The sequence below is a fragment of the Symphalangus syndactylus genome, chromosome 22, assembly GCF_028878055.3.
Source record: "Symphalangus syndactylus isolate Jambi chromosome 22, NHGRI_mSymSyn1-v2.1_pri, whole genome shotgun sequence".
Taxonomy (NCBI): domain Eukaryota; kingdom Metazoa; phylum Chordata; class Mammalia; order Primates; family Hylobatidae; genus Symphalangus; species Symphalangus syndactylus.
The window spans coordinates 64,817,229-64,835,096 of record NC_072444.2 but is presented as its reverse complement, the minus strand read 5'-3'; the positions used below and the strand labels follow the sequence as shown (position 1 = coordinate 64,835,096).

Sequence of the window (17,868 nt, the reverse complement as noted above, 5' to 3'; positions counted from 1 at the left end):
TGACATCTCCACCACTTTTTAAGACTTCCTTACTTTCTGAGACCACAGAATGTTCCAGTCTTACCTTGTCCATTCAATGTACCAGTACAGTAATAAAGCTTGCTCTAAAAAGCATTATTTCTTTTTGTTGGAGAAAGTTGTTTAGAAACCAAGATCTGGATAACAGGCATTCTCCTTGCACTGGTATGTCATTGTTTCTAGGTCTTCTCAATAAAAAGAGCTAGTAAACATATGTAAGGAAACACATAAACACATACCTCTCTATATTTTATATTTATCTATTTAAAAAACAATTACTGTATGCTAATACCTTTAGTTCTAATCCTATACCACATGTTTCATTCTAGATTATTTAAAACTCTTTCATTTAATAGTAAGAAATCTGGCTCTCATTATTCACATATAGTCACGTATTTACTCAGTTCTGGAATACACAGTCTCAACATTAGTTGCTTATATTTATGTAAAAATAGCAATTTACTAACTAGAGTATAACAGTTGTGTAGTTGTGTACAGTTTTTTTGTTTGTTTGTTTGTTTTTGGGATGGAATCTCGCTCTGTCTCCCAGGCTGGAGTGCAGTGGTATGATCTTGACTCACTGCAACCTCCACCTCCCGGATTAAAGCGATTCTCCCGCCTCAGCCTCCTGAGTAGCTGGGACTATGGGCGTGTGCCACCACACCCGGTTAATCTTTTTTTTTTTTTTTTTTTAAGTAGAGAAGGGGTTTCACCATGTTAGCCAGGATGGTCTCTATCTCCGGACCTTGTGATCCGCCCACCTTGGCCTCCCAAAGTGCTGGGATTACAGGCGTGAGCCACAGCACCCAGCCAGTTGTGTACAGTTTTAATTCATTTAGAGTACATAGTCAAAATACTGTTGTCTAAAATTAATTAGGTTAGTTCTTTTCTTCTACATCTCCGTCACTGTGTTTAAGATACTTATTTGAAATATAGGAACATCTATTTTTTGGCCTCATTTTTTATTCATTTTGACCTGTTGATTTAAATTAATTCTTTTAATTTTTTGAGAATATGAAATATTAGCATAGTTCTAAGAATCATACCACAAAAGGCATATTTATAGAAGTTTCACTCTCTCATTCTCCCTTCTACTGTGTTCCCATTTCTTGTTCTTTCCATCCCATTCTCACTCATCATCTACAGGCAAACAATTTCATTCATTCCTGTTAGTCTTTTCTATTCTTTTTTTTTCCACAAAAGGGATATATATATATGGAAAATACATATATGTGGAAAAAAGATAGATAGATAGATATAATCTTTTTGCCTTACATGACAGATAACTTACTGCAAAGTCTCTCTCTCTTTTTTATTTTTATTTTTTTCACTTAATGGTTATGCCCTGGAAATTACTCCATATCAGTTCATAGAGTTCTTCCTCATTCACCTTACAGCTACATTTACATTGTGTATATTGTTTACTAAACCATTCTCCAATGTATGGGAATTATGATTGTTTCTAAGATTTTGCACTGACAAACGATGTGGGCATAAATAATCTTTGACTGCTGGATACATATCTTCATAGTTTCCCATTTTCAATGGGTCATGTACTGATTCTTCTGTGTCTTTCTAGAGTACCTGCTTTCTCTGTGGAAGCTGTGGCAAATTTCCAGACTTGGCATCAGGTGGCTTTTGATGATTCTCAAAGATAATATTCATCTAACATGAATACATTTTACTGCTCCTGGGGACACCTATAAGAATGCCCCACTGTGGCCGGGCACAGTGGTTCATGCCTATAATTCCAGTACTTTGGGAGGCCAAGGCGGGCAGATCACCTGAAGTCGGAAGTGTGAGACCAGCCTGACCAGCGTGGAGAAACCTCATCTCTATTAAAAATACAAAATCAACTGGGCGTGGTGGCACATGCCTGTAATCACAGCTCCTCGGGAGGCTGGGGCAGGAGAATTGCTCGAACCCAGGAGGCAGAGGTTGTGGTAAGCTGAGATTGCAACATTGCACTTCAGCCTGGGCAACAAGAGCAAAACTCCGTCTCGAAACAACAACAACAGCAACAACAACAACAGCAACAGCAACAAAATGCCCCACTGCCTAAAAATATATCCTAAACACGAAGTTCAAAAATGTTTTAATCAATGAAAGCAAAAATAAAATGTGTGTGGAGCTTCCTAAAGGTAAAACATTGCTTAGCAAGTATTAATTTTCTCATTAAGACAAAATTTAAGTGATTGTTATTTATTTTCTTTGTTATATACCGTTTCATAAAAGTATCTTTTTGTAATTTTTTTTAAAAGTATGCAAATCCCCCCACACATATAAAGTTCAATATATTTTCACAAAGTTATATATATTCAGAAACTGGGGCAGGGTAATAAATATACTGCTCACATTTGACATCCATCACTTCAGTTCACTTACCAAAAAACTACACAAAAGCATTTTGTGTCTCCTTTTACACTTTGCCAACTAAATTTACAGTCCTGTCCATGTTTTGGTAAATGGAGCCAGATTGTCTCAGCTTTATTCCCAATTCATGTTCACTGAACTACAGCAAAGCTCTACATCAAAATAGAACATAAAAATGTTTCTTCAAATGTAAAACAGAAGTAATTATATTCTGCACAGTAAGAAAAGATTAATGAGATAGTGCCCATAAAGTATTCATTTAAAAAGCTCTGGAAAAAAAATAAATTCAAAAATACATTTTCATGACCCCTTAAAAATAAAATTAGGGAGCTCTCCAATGAAGTTGAATTTTGTATTTGTTTGTTCTTAACTATATTTGCTGAATGAAATTTCTTTGTCTTTTTTTTTTTCTTTTGAGACAAAGTCTCACTTTGTTACCCAGGCTGGAGTAAGTGGAGTAAGTGGCGTGATCTTGGCTCCTTTGCAGCCTCAACCTCCCAGGTTCAAACCATCCTCCTGCCTCAGCCCCTCATTAGCTGGAACTACAGGAGTATACCACCACACCCAGCTCATTTTTGTATTTTTTGTACAGACTGGGTTTCGCCATGTTGCCCAGGCAGGCCTCAAACTCCTAAGCCCAAGCCAATGGGCGTTGGCCTCCCAAAGTGCTGGGATTTCAGGCATGAGCCACCACACCCAGCTGTGAATGGTATCTTACTATTATCTTTCTTTCACATTTAGTGTCTTATTATCATTATTTCCCTAGGTTTTTTATTTTCCATATCTTTTCTACTAAATTTTCTGTTCAGTGCCTTTCCTCAAACTTTCTTGTCTTTGTCTTGTTTTCTTTCTCATGACCTCTCTCTGCTCCAACAAGCAAGGCAAAACATTTCTCGATTCCCATTAGTGAACAATTTATTTATGTTTAATTTGAATTTGATATTTTATGGAGCAAAAGACCTTGCTTTGTATTTCATGCTTTTAAATATTCTATCTCTGATTGTAATGTATAACAATAAGTAAGAATTTTTCAGGTACATGAATGTTCAGTATTCATTTATTTTAAATTATCCAACCAAATAACAGCACTGAAAACCTGCATATTTTTATAACTATTTACTATCAGATTCATCTAATCTACTTATTATTGTGAAAAAACATCTTTGGTCATTTTCAGAAAGACAGCATTTTTGATATGATAATCAAAGAGCATTCGCTTGCATAAAATTATGTCATCAATCACATTATTTCATTCTGGAAACATCTATATTCTGCTGATAATTCACCAGAAAATCTTAAAACACATTCAAAAATGCTATTTTAGATGTTTTATAAACAGGAGTTGTGTGTGTGTGTATCAATTAAAAGGCTGCAAAATGACAGTTTGTATAGTACTTTCAAGATCTTCCTTCCCCAAGGGTTAATCAGTTCTAAGAAACTGAATCCTATTTTTGTTGCCAATTTAATAAAAACAGGCATACCTGTTGCCCAGGGCACTATTATTCCTTCAGACAGCCACAGTGAGGGAAGAGATTTCTTTTCTTTTCTTACCTAATTAAAATGAAACAAATGAGCTATAATAGAAATCATAAAGTCACCATAGGATATTTCCTTGGGCTATCAGCTTTCCCAGATGGTCATTAATACCCAGATTATAACACATAACAATTCTTATTATTTTTTTGCTATGCACTACATCTTGAAAACAGGCTTATTAAATATTTGGAAAGTATCTAATATTATTGGAAAAAATAATCATATCCAGTGATGACTCTTAATTATTTTAAAGATTTATTATTTAGAATTGAGGAATGCTTGGGACTAAAAAATCAACATATAAACAAAAATACAGGGAACTATTATTATATGAGACAACAGGCAAAATGTTGCAGTGTCTTGGAAGGAATATGAGTAGAGTTAGTCAACTGAGTATGAATTGACTGCTTCCAGTATACCCTTTACTTGCTTTGTGCTTTTGGAGATATAAGGAAAAGAGGACCACAAATTTTCTGTGTTTAAAATCTGAGAAGAGATTAATGTTGTGTACCCGTGTACAATCAAGAGTTAAGTAGGGTATTGAGGAATTTTCTCTAGAAGCTTTTGTTCACTCTCTACCTCCAAACAAATGAAGAACACAAAGTCAAAAAACAGTATGTCAGCATTTGACTATAAAAATAGTGAAAGTTTTGCAAATTCACCTGCATAGATAGTACAATTGATTGTTCAGAAATTGGTTATGATGCTAGAAAACATAATTTAATTTAAAAGTTAATCAAAGGTCTGTATATAGAAATTGCTACCATAAAAATAGAGGAGGAAGGTGTCTTCAAATCTAGGAATCTTTATTTACGTTTTTAGAGGTATATATGTCTATCTGAAGAATTCAGTAGCATTCATCATACTTAAATTGCTTGACATTAGCTATTAGCACTTGGAAACCATTTCCCACTATTGTGGTTCTTAAATGCCTTCAATATTTCACACACTGAATTCAGAAATGCAATTAGCAAGCTGAATAGCATATCAACATTTGATAATTGCACCTAAAATATACAGCAGATTATGCAGTTTTGCTCTCAAAAGGCTATTCCTTTATTCACTCCTAGAAACTGTCCATTCTTTTTGGCGTGTTTTATTTTCCTTCCTTATGCAAAAGAGATGGTGCTGAATGCTAATGAATTGATTCTTGGTCAAATCTCAAGCAGTTATGTTCAAGTAATTAGTTCAGGCTCTTGCGTTTCTGACATTCTGCAAACATTTTGTTTGAATTCCTAATTTATCTTTCCTTAATAAATCAACAGTTGACCTTTAGTAGATGCTTGTACTAGGGAATATAGAGAACAGGACAAATGTGGTTTTTTTTTCAATGGGCTAGTAATAAGTTCTGCCAGGTTTTTAGTCTTGAATATTTTCTGTGGATACCCTTGAAAGTTAGCCATTTGGCCAAACAACATAACTGCTGGCTCTAGTAGACATGACTCACATTTCCACATTTAGCCACCCAATACTGCTCTTTCTGGTGGGTAAAGTGGTTGGGAAATTTACCAAGAGTCCAGGTGTCTTAGTCCATGAAACTCTTTTTGTTTCTCCTGGATATGTTTGAACTAATTGTGCCCCAGTGCTGTGACAACTTCTGTTTTTTGGTCCCACTGGCTGCTGCCCACACAATTCTTTCCATAGCTATTACTCAAAGCCAGACCTATAGGACTTCTTACAGGAACCTGTGGTAGTCTTTTTCCTGTTGAGATTCTGAAGATTGACTTCAGAAAAATCACAGATAATCCTTGCAAGCAGCAGAAAGAATATTCCTTTACTGGTATTTTAGTAACTTCAAAACTCATGAACAATAGACACCTTTGGGAAAACATACCATTTCAGATGTTTACTTCAAAGCCAAAGGAACAAGATGGATATCTAAGGTTAGTGAGAGTTATTAGCCTCAGAAGAACTGCTATTTTTACCCGTCTCCCAGAGACCTAAAAACAAGATTTTCTATTATTGTTAAACAGGCATATTTAAACCTGCCATATTTCTCATTTTCAAAGTTTCTCTTATTTGAACATCAACACTGCAGGGTGCCTTCATTCCTCACTAATTCATTCAACAAACTATTCTAAAGACTCATTAATATGCCACACTGTATTATGCATTGGAGTACAGATATCCAGAAGTTATGGTTTTTGCCAAAATTTTACTAAACTCATGATCTGATTGACACATAAACAGTTAAAGCAGCCATTACAGGACACTGGTGCCTGGAAGGATGAAGAGCAGCAGGGGGCATGGCAATATCACAAAGAAGAAACATGTGAAATTAGGCAACAGGGGAAAAGGGAGATAGGTGATAAAGAAGATACCTTTCTTTTAGAGGAGGTGGATTCATGCATTTAATTTTAAATGATAAGGAAAAGAAAATCAGAGAAAGAATGTTCTACCCAGAGGTGAAAACATCTGACACCAAGATATGGAGGCACTATGAATCATGGAAATGTTTGCACCATAGTAAAATAATTGAAAACACGAACTCCAAATTAATGGTCTCTGGGTAAGATTAAAATAATGGGCAAAGGACTTGAGCAGACATTTCTCCAAAGATGATATAAAAATGCCCAACAGATAAATAAAACAGTGCTCAACATCAGTCATCATTAGGGAAATGCAAATTAAAACTACTTGGAGATATGATGTCACAGTGTTAAGATGACTATTATCAAAAAGACAAGTGATAAGACATGTTGGCAAGGATGTGAAGAAAAGGGAACTCTGATACCTATTGATGGGAATGAAGATTGGTACAGCCATTATGGAACACAGTATGGAAATTTGTAAATAAATTAAAAATAGAATTGCCATATGACCCAGTCATCCCTCTTCTGGGTATATAGCCAAAGAAGATGAAATCACCACCTTGGAAAGGTATTTACACTTCCATGTTCACTGCATCATGATTCACAATAACCAAAATATAGAAACAAATGAAGTGTCCATTGATGGATGAATAGATAAAGATGGGCCTGAAGAACATTATGCTAAGTAAAATACGCCAGACTCAAAAGAAAAATATCTCACGATCACACTTACATGCACAATAATTTTTTAAGAAGGTCAAATATATGGAGATAGAGAATAAACCAGTGGTTACCAGTTTGGGGGAGTGGGAGAAGCAAACAGGAGTGATGTAGGTCAAATGATACAAAATAGCAGATATGTGGTATGAACAAGTTTAGGTATCTAATGTACGATATGGGGGTCATAGTTCATAAAATTGTACAATACTAGGGATTCTTGTTAAATAAGTAGATTTTAGCTGCTCATGTCACAAAAAACTGTAACTGAGATGATAGATAGGTTGATCTGCTTCACTGTAGTAACCATTTTACTATGTATATCTCATAACATCAACTTGCAAACTTCAAATATAAACAATAAAATTTGTTTAAAAAATAAAAATCGGAAGAGAAAATAAATACAGGCCAAAAACAATACACAACAAGGACAACAACAGAAGTGTCTCTGGATTATATTTTTTCTTACCATATGTTGTACAATTATAAACAGATTACTTCTTTTTCATATTTGTATTTCCCCGTTGGCAAAAAATAGTAGTCATACCTTCCTCAGATATTTGTTGTAAGAATCAAATGAAATAATGAAACAAAGTGCTTAGAACAATGCTTGGCAAAATAAATGCTACCACGACCTCCAACTCCAACTGGTTAGGTTTCTGTGAAAGTCTCTACATAACCATAAATCCCAGAGTGAAGTTTTCAACTTGGGAGAATAAAAGGGATAGAGACAAATTGGTCATTTATAAATGTATCAAAGTCATCATCCAAAGATAAAATACAGGATGTAAGTGAGCACAGCTCAATTTTTTCTTCCATTCTTGATACTAAAATTCCTATAGGCTTTGAAGAAAAGTTGCAGTCATATTATATCCTAGAGTGTTTAGCAAGTGCTGAGAAATATGGGGAACTCATAGAATAGAATCCTCTCCTTGAGGACTTCAACTTTGGGGAATTTGAAAAAAGGAAAAATCAGTGCTTCAATGAAACTATGTGGCTCTTATAGTCCAAATGCCTGATGAAAGCTTTTAGGGACACAGTGGCGCCCAGTGGTAATCCCCAGTTTCTAAAAGGCCATGTCACATGGCCGTTCCCATAGGTTCTGAATGAGTCATTGTATTTAAGAATGGAAACGGGAGGCAGATAGGAGAGAGAGGGGCAGACAGAAACAGGAAGACTGAGAAGATACAGGACACATTTGCCATAGTGCTGGCTTGGAATATTAATGTAGCAACACAGAGGTCACTCATCAGAAGGCTTTGACGTAGACAATTACCTCTGGAAACTGGAGGCGTGCAGGACTGTCCTCTCCGTAGACCACCATCACTGAAAAGCTAATACAGCTACATCAGCATCCTTGGACAGTCCAAGTCGCCTAAAATAGATCAGCTCACCTCCAGTGGAGATTCAGAGAGCACATCCAGAATTAGAAGGCCAATGTGAACATGCAGTAGATGGAGCACAAGAAGTTGAAGCCCTTTTACCTAAAGTGTTGTGTTGGCAATTGCGTAAGGCCCTCCTGTCATCCTCCCCTATTCTCCCATAGATTAGACTCAACTCCTATAGGAGAAGCAGTGCAAAAAAAATGAGAATGTGAGGGTTGTAGTCCTTGATGTGACTGAAATATAAATCTTAATTGACTGATAAATCACTAAGTTGGACTGAGTTTACATTAAAGTGATTAAATTGATTCTGAGTCAGATAGATGTAGTTTGGAATCTGAAAATCAAATCGAGTTATAAGAAAATAAAGTTAAAAACTTGCACAATGGCATTTGTGACTGTGAATGTATGTACCCCCTACATAATAAGAGTTTAAACATCTTCCTAAGGGCAATTAGATGCCATTGAAAGATACTAAGCTGAGAGGTGGCATGATCAGATTTTTATTTTAGTAAAAAATCACTTAGGGAGAAAATTAATTGGATTCAGTGGGAGGAAAAGCAGCAGGGCATAGATAAGGAGCCAGTTAGAAGAATATCGCTGAAATTCATACAAGAAGATTTAAGTTGCCTAAATAATGCAGTGGAGTGGATGAACCTGAGGGATACTAAGTACAAAGAATTTATAGGACATAATGGCTGCATATGCTTGAAGTGATGTGGGAGGAAATGGAGGACACATTCATTCATTTAATATTTTATCAGCATCTGTTGTGGGCCAGGCACTGTGTTAGATGTAGGGAACATAGGTGTGAGCAAAAACGACAAATCATGACTTTCAGCAACTTTACAGGCTAAAAAGAGATGCAGCTATTAATTAAACAATCACATGAACAATGTGACTCTGATAACTGTACAATTTAGGGGTTCACATTGTGAGAAATGTTTTAACCAAGAGAGTGAGGTAAATGAAGGTTTACCCCAAAAGGGAAAGCTGAGCTTTAAAGAAGGGTAAGGAAGGGTCAATTAAATTACTAGTAAAGAAGTATCTGTCTGGAATTTCAAACAATTCTTACCATGATCATTAGTAGGAAATGCATTTTAACTAATGACTTAGTACTTACACACAGACATAACAGTCTCACACGCACATACACAGACACACAGAAACATACAAGCATGCATGCACGCAGACAGAACAAAAGTTTTGGATATTAAATGTACTCTAACTACTTGAGTGTACTCTGTTGAGCTGTTAAGTACGCTGTTAGTCATGCTGTTAATAAAATAATTTTATTATTTTAATGTTTCAGACAGCTCATTCAATTGACTTCATGATTCACTCAGAAGTTGTCATCTGTAGTTTACAAAATACTGACTTGCTTACAATATTTATTGAATGCACGCCATACTGAATGTTCCTAGCAATTACAACAACCCTACCAGTACATAGTATCATTAGTTCCATTTTACAAATGAGTCAACTGAGGTTACTGGGCTAAAGCTTCACAGTTACGAATGGCAGAACTTGAATTATGTATAAAGCTAAACCCACATACTTAATTTTCTTACGGCTTACCTGATGGATGGGAATGTCACTTAATAAAGATAATAAGCCTGGAAGTAGAAGCAAAGAACGTGGTTCCTCTCACAGACCGATTTTACTTTTCCATATCCATAACAGCAGACCACAGCAAAGAAAAACTGACCAGTATGACATGCCACTGCCCTTATCAATGATGCAGAATGTTTCCAAAGAAATGAAAAAAAATGGAACTGAAAGTATTTGATTTGCCAAATTAGGATTTGGCATAGAAATCTTCCAGATTTCTAACATCTTCTTTATGCTTACATAAAATTATGAAAAAAATAGCCTCGTAAACATGTGAATTGTGATGTGATGAACATAATGACTTGGCACATGTATATACCCGCCTAAATTTCCGAAAACAATGTTTATTCTAATTTTGTTTGATGTATTATAGGATTTTCCATATTCTTTTAATTTTTCAAGATTCTAGATCAGAAATCATTGCACTGAGGGTTGCTTCCTGGCATATACATCTTCCTGAGCATCTGCTACCTTTTGGTGTCATTTATTTGAGCCATGGCTGTGTTTTCAGATATTTTCTACCAAAAATTCAATTGTCCTGTGTGAATAGTGACACTTTCATTCATTATTGGCTGTTGACAATTTAATGGGAATTAGAGTATCAGATTCGATTCAATGTAACAAACACTTATTTAAAATCAACTGTAAGATTCTGTCCAAGTTTTAACTCACTAATTATCTTAGGAAGCTGATTGCAAGGGCAGTGAAGAAACTGGACACAGGTAAAGAACTTTTCATATAGGGAAAGGGAAAAGATGGTTCTGCCCTGCTGTCCGATGACTAGCTTGTTCAGAGCTGCTGGTGTGTGGGGACCTGGGCATTTTGAGGTCCATGAGATCCTAGGGAATTATGAGGAAGTGCAATTGGCAAAAAGGGTGGTATCAGAAGCAATGACACCCCAAGAGCAGTGAGCATACCCAATAGTCAGATCTCACTATCTAAGACTATTCCCCCGTAAGTGGAACAAGTTCCTCTTGGAGAAATGGCCAATTATGGGGCTGGGGCAAGATGATTGTTGAGTATCTTGTATTTGCAGAAAGTAAGGAAGTATTTCAAAAATTTCTGAAAACTAAACAACCCACAGTGATGAGGGGATGTAAAAAGGATATAAGAGCCAACTCAATGAACCCCAATGGCCAAAGCTAAAATAATTTAAGCTGTAAAATAAATAGCATAGCTTTGGATTATAACCCAAAGTATAAAATAAATATCTTTAAGTCCATATTGGTGTAAATAATTGAATAAATAAGTAAATGGGGGGGGTTGACAAATATCAAGCATTAAAGAATTCCAAATAATTTGTGTAGACACTCTACCCTCAAGGAGATGGAGCAGAAATCCATACAAGTTACCTGACTTCCTTCCTGAGAATGAAGTATGGAAAAGAAGAAGAAAAGGGAAACTTTACAATGTATAAACCTGACAAACGCTATTTTAACCAGGGAATCAGGGTTGACATGCTAAGTCTTGTCGATGGCACACTGGATATGATATGATGGTGAGCATAGAATGTTAGCTCTGTAGTCCTCACAAATCCCCAAATTCTCAGTCTCGTCATGAGAAAAAATACTTTAAAATTAAGGAAATTCTATTAAATGCCTGACCAATATGAAGAAACATGATCACTAAACATAATGTGTATCCTGGGTCACAAGCTAGAATAAAAAAAGAACATTAGGAAAAATCTAAGGAAATCTGAAAATGTATGGACTGTAGTTAACAGCGATGCATCAATATTAGTTCATTAGTTGCTGCAAATGTATCATACACAATATAACATGCTAACAATAGGGGAAACTGTTAGATGTATAGTAACTCTCTGAACTATCTTCATAACTTTTCCATGAATCTAAAACTTTTCTAAAATAGTTTATTCTTTAAAAAGTTGATATTAACAAATGGTAAAAATCTGGTATCACAAATGGTAAAAATCTGGTATTAACGAACTCCAACAAAGTACGTTCTTTTACCTTACACCTCAGCTTCCAGCTGGCTTTACCTATGTTCAAAAGTAGATTTTCTATGTTTACTTCACAGCTACGTTGCCAAATTAATTCAAGTTTAAAAAGCTGGCAGCAAAAAGATTAGCAGTAGAGGTGAGTGACTGAAGTGATACATTTCCAACATCATCAGAGCCCTCTGGCACACAGCACCTTATATAAAACAAATAAAGTGTCATGAGACAGTAAATTGAATATGATATAATGCCAAATGATCAATTCAACGTGCCTTGTCAACAGAAAAATAGCAAGTCTCTGTAGAAAATCATCCAAGTAATTGCCATGTATGACATAGATAGTGTTCTCCTTGGAGCAGCTGCTGATACCTCAGGAGATGACAGGGCAGGTGGTGAGAATGTTACTGCCTCTTTTTAAGTCATTGTTTCATATGTCCTGTAGTTCTGGTTTTTTTTCCCCCCTTCTTTGGTTGTTGTCACTAGTTGGTCTTTGTAGAGAGAGTTGAACAGATTTGTGAAGCTACTCAGCACAGCCAAAGTTGAATAGCTTCCAGATTGTTAATATTCCACAACAGCATTCCTATTGTAACAGGCTACTTATATTCAGTCTCTTTGCCCATTTTTTTTCCTCTTGTAGAATAAAAACTTACTATTTCTAAGAGCTCCCAATGTGCCTGGAACAATGCTGATGCTTTATGTTGAAATTAACTTGTAGGGCCCTCAAAATGGCCTCATGACTGGGGACTTAGTGACCAGTGAGAGTACGGAAGTTTAGAAGTTTAAGTAATTTGCTCACGATTAGAGGTTTGCAAATGTCTGAGCCAGGATTCGAACATAGATAATGTGACTCCAGAGCCTGCACATTTTTCCAATGTGTCATTCAGCCTGCCCTGTATATCCTGTGCATGAAAGGTAGTCATCTGTATATGTGCTTGCTTCCTCTGCTAGACTGAAAACGAGTTAAGGAAATAGATTATAATATTCCCAGCTTGTCTCTTTTATGGTCCCTAGGAATAATAAAAACACTTTATAATTATTTGTTACATAAAGTACATACACTTTCTTAGAAAATATTATTTATTCCTATTTTGAAAAGTGTATTATACATTTAAAACTGCATTGACCTGAAAAATGAAGTGAGCTTTCTCTAATGTTTTTGTGCTCTTTTCTTGTTCATTATTGTTCCTGACATAAAAGGGCAAAGTAACCAAGAAAACTTTGCAAGCTGAGATGTTAAAAGAAGGAAATAGTCAATGACAAGTGTTCCTTTTTAGTTGCACAAAATCATGTCTTAACATAACATTTCCTTGAGCAAAGGCTTTCAAGAAGGATGTTCTATACTAGATTATTTGCATAGCCAGCAGGGCAGTGTGATTATCTGGAGTAGAAATATTGCTTCTTGAAGTGGCCCAGTGCTTCTGTGAGAGGCAAAATATGATTAGCTGTGACACTGAGTACCAAGGAAAAATACCCCATCTACCTGGGACTGGTAAGCATCCACATGTTCACATGTCCTGGGACTTGCTAATTGTTTGCAGTGCACTGTAACAACTCCCTTAAGGAAGACTATTGCATGTCTTCTAAGACATAAAGATGCCAGAGGATCAATGAAACAGATGCTTCAGCATCTCCAAATGGAGCAGCAACATTGCTCCAAGACTTTGCCAGCAATTCATGTATTTTGTAACATCATAGACTGAGGGGAGAGTTTCTGAACCTTTCAAGCATTCATTGGCATTCATGGATAAAAGGGGAACTTTATCAAATAATTCAGACAGTGGCTTTTGCAAGGTAACAGCTAAGATTATGTCAGACCTGGGAAATCAATTAAGTTGGAAGACATGGTGACTTAAGTAATTTTTAAAAAATTTCTTGCTGCTGGTTAGTGAGAGATGAGAGAAAAGAACAAGAAGGAGTAGAGGAATAAGAAGAGTAGAAAGGAGGAAAAAAGGAGAGAGAAAAGAGAGTGAGAAAAAGAAAAAGAAATATAAAGGTGTATTCATTTTCAAAGACCAAGTAACAAATTACTTAAAACTGGGTGGCTTAAAACAACAGAAATTTATTGTCTCACAATACTGGAGGCTAGAAGCCAGAGACCCAAATGTTAGTAGGCTTAGGCTCCCCCTAAAAGTTTAGGAGAGAATCCCTTCTTGTCTCTTCTAGGTTTCTGTATTTGCAGTCCTTGGTAATCCTTAGCTTGTAGATACATCACTCCAATCTCTGCCTCCATCACCACATGACATTCTTCTGCTTGTGTTTCTTCCGTCAACTTCCCTCTGTGCATCTCTGTGTCCAAGTTTTTCCTCTTCTTTTAAGGACACCAATCCTACAGGTTTAGGGGCCCACTCTACTATATTATGACCTCATCTTAACTAATTACATCTGCATCAGCAACTATTTCCAATTAAGATCACTTCTGAGGTACTAGGGGGCAGGATTTCAACATATCTTTTGGGTGGGACATAATTCAACTCATAAAAGAGGGTTTTGCTAATTAAAATTAATTTCACAATGTAGTCTGGAAATAATGAAGTTTTTTATTGAAACCCATGAAATCTTCTGGGAAAAAAATGATCTACCATATCTGGGTCTGTTGGATGTGTATTTCCCTTTACTGACTTCAGGGAAAAGTCTACTCCTTTACCCTGGGAAGGAAACTTTTTGGTGGATCAGAAGCATATGGCCGTATAAGGAAAACTGAAGAGACTGGACACTTAATTTTGTATATGCAACATAGTAACCTTGCACATTGGATTTTATATATTCAAGATAAGGGTGAAGAAATGAATACAGATTACTGATTTGGGGACAATCCTGAACCATAAAGGTCAAGACTCAGAGTAGGAGTTCCAGAATGGCTGGGAGTCTTGTTTTTGTTGCTGTTCAGCACTGCATCTCTAGTTCCTAGGCCAGTGCCTGGCACGGAGCCATATTTCGCACATTTGTGCTGTATGAATGAATCGATGAATTGATAGGAACTAGTGTTAAGTGGTGAAAATATAAGCAGCTGCTAAATCAGAGATGCTGGTTTCAAATTCTAGCTCTGCTATTAATATATCCAAATCGTGGTGCAGCATATCACTTGTCATTCTGAGACACCATATTCTTGTGTGTAAAAACACGTCATTAATAAGGTTTTTATGAATATTAAATCAAATGCCAAGCAGTATAAAGCACGCAGTACTTTGCCTGTAACATGATGGTACTCAGTAAAAAGTAAACTTCCTGAATTTGGTCAGTGAATTTTCCAAAGATACTGCTATAAGTTAAGGAAAGCACACTACAGAATTTTTACCTCAAGGTACTTCTGTTCTAGCTAGCCAGCAATACAAAGATGAAGTACCTTAAACAATTAAAATAAAGATTAAATCTTGCAATGTTGATCATAAATAACTGTCCTAGGATGTCAAAAAATAAGATGTATGTAGGAAAATCCATCTGCTTACTCTCTCATCTCAGAAGCATACGTTTATTTCACAACCATGTATACATCTAAATACTAACTGAATGACTTGATAGAACTGAACATCATTAATTTTAGTATTATTTTAAATTATTTTCCCCAAACATTTCTGTTCTCAGTTGTCAGCATTAACTCTGCCAGCCGCTGATGTCAGTGCTTTCTGATGTCACTTGCTTGAAGTCTTTTGATGACAAAACACCAATAATATTCAAGAAACCTCAAATATTGAGGGCTGGTAGGGGCATTGGCAAGATACGTACACCCAAGTAGCCAGAAACATGTCAACCATGCATATTCAGAAAAAAGCACAAGGCAAGGGAGTATGGGCAGCCTGCTTTTAGGAAGAATGGGAATCATAAGAAACCTTTCCCAAGGAGAGTTACCCTGGGAAGACAGTCAGAATCAAAGCTATGAGCGGAATCTTAGGAGCAAAAGATCTCTGATCGTCTTAGTGTTCTATGTTTAACCTGCACTGCTGCATTATTCCATTTGCCTGGTTTTTCTTTTTTTCTCTCTCTCTCTCTCACTCTCAGTGTTACTTTCTGCTATTCAAATACCATCTGCTTTCTCACTCTGTAATCAGTGATTCTTTATCTGTTGCATATCTTATTCTGAATAGCCATAGCTTCTCCTTCCTCTTGACTCCAGGTTGTCATGTCTCCTAAGCTCTCCAGAAGAATCTGCAGCTGTTTTATTTTCTCATGCTTCTAGCCTCGAGTTCCTGAGAAGAGTTTCTAGAGGGGTCTGAGGGTATGACAAGCACTGTGATTGGCTTTTCCAGTTAAGTCCGTTGGTACTCTCCCAAGGAAATTTAGAGTTGAACATCATCGCATGAGTGAGAGAGCACCAGGAAGCTTCTGGGGGAAGATCATTAGATTGAGCAAGAGGAGACCCATGTCGATATAGTATTATTCCAAGATCTGCTAATACCCACTGGGCCAAGTGACCCATCTTTCATGGACCCAGTTCCCTGTTCTGTAAAATGGGAATAAAAGAACACGTGAGATAATATAGGTCAAAAATTATTGAAAAAGCCTAAATTCCTGTGTATGGATGAGCTATATCTACTTCAGTTGCTGCCCTATTTAGGAGTCACAGTTATTTAACCCAAGTACTTTTTTTGTCCATCAAATCAAGGACGTAGGGAAGACTTCGTTTGTTAGAATATAATTTCAAATTTTTAAAAAAAATCTATAAAATTTTCTCTATGTTCTTTACTGTATATTAAAGTTCCTACATTACATGTTAAGTTGAATACAGTATCATAACAGTTGAGTATTAACTGGTCTGTGTTCCAACTAGGGGTGGAGAAACCATATATTAATAGTGAAATCAGTATTCCTTAATTCCCTCCGCAATCAGTTGTCACTCTCCTCGGGCTGACAGGCGAACGGCCATTTGCAGAGCTGCCAAACCTACATCCCCCATGCTGCAATTTGAGCCTGTTTCCTTTTATTTTATCCACCATGGAAAAGAACAACAGCTGGACACATCAATTTGCATAATAACCTCTCCTGCTCAGAGATTGTTGGAAGGTCGGGTCTCTATTGCTAATACATTTCAGGCAGAACCTCTCTCTTTTTCTCTTTTGTTCTTTTCACAGCAAAACTATCTTTTGACTAAAGCTGTACTTCAAAAAATTTTGATTCCCTGACAATATAAGACTCCTTTCACAATTCTTCCACACGTTTCCTTAGTTAGGGAAGATGTTGAAAGAAAAAAAAAACAAAAAACACTTATGAATAAATCACTCTGCTAGCATTCTGGAGAGGTTTAGATACATTTTTACTTAGGCACGGCTGACACTTCTGTAGCATATCAAATTCAATTGAGATGAAATCCATGGCTAGAAGGGAAATTTGGGGATTAATTTTGTGCTTATTATATTATGAAAAATTTTAGAATCTCAGTGACAAAATGTACATAAATAGCTTTGTACAACATTTTTATACGGATAAGCCTAATGGAACCAGGGAAATAAATTTATTTTCATGTAATACAAATGATATTCAACACAAGGTAGAATCCTTTCTCACTTCCCCTTGAGGACTCTCAAGATTATTGATTTGTAGTTTACTTATGGAGAGTTAGAGGGATAAAATACACATATTTTATATTAAAGATGTTTAGGATAGAGTACTGAACTTTAGAATTGAAGACATAGGCTTGTAAATCATCTTAAATTAGAAAAATACATAAATTTCCTACTTTGAATTATTTCTATAAAAGAGTCATTTAAGGAGATAAGAATATATAGCAACAATATGAATTTTCATATATTTTAAAGAAAATTGAAATTGATGGAAGATGGTGAGCCAAGAATCTAAAACAAATTCAATTAAGCAGACTTTCACTTCTGGTCCCAATGAAGTAATAACATAACTGACACTGGACTAGTCTTCTTACAAAAGAAAAAAGCCATAAAACCGAGAGAAAGAATTTAAGGCAGCAATTTTCCGGTGTTCGGCAACAGGTAAAGCAAAACTGTGACCAATTAGA

At 36.0% G+C, this 17,868-nt stretch overlaps 2 long non-coding RNA genes across 2 annotated transcripts in view; one reads left to right on the top strand and one right to left on the bottom strand.

The window, feature by feature from the left end:
• Positions 1-2,165, top strand: part of LOC129472371 (uncharacterized) — a 38,300-nt gene extending 36,135 nt beyond the window's left edge. Inside the window, exon 3 of the long non-coding RNA XR_008653903.2 lies at positions 1,598-2,165. This is a non-coding gene — a long non-coding RNA (uncharacterized lncRNA). The remainder of the gene's footprint in view (positions 1-1,597) is intronic.
• The window catches only part of LOC134735564 (uncharacterized), a 111,990-nt gene that overhangs the window by 22,042 nt on the left and 72,080 nt on the right, over positions 1-17,868 (bottom strand). The gene's annotated exons all lie outside the window — the stretch shown is intronic.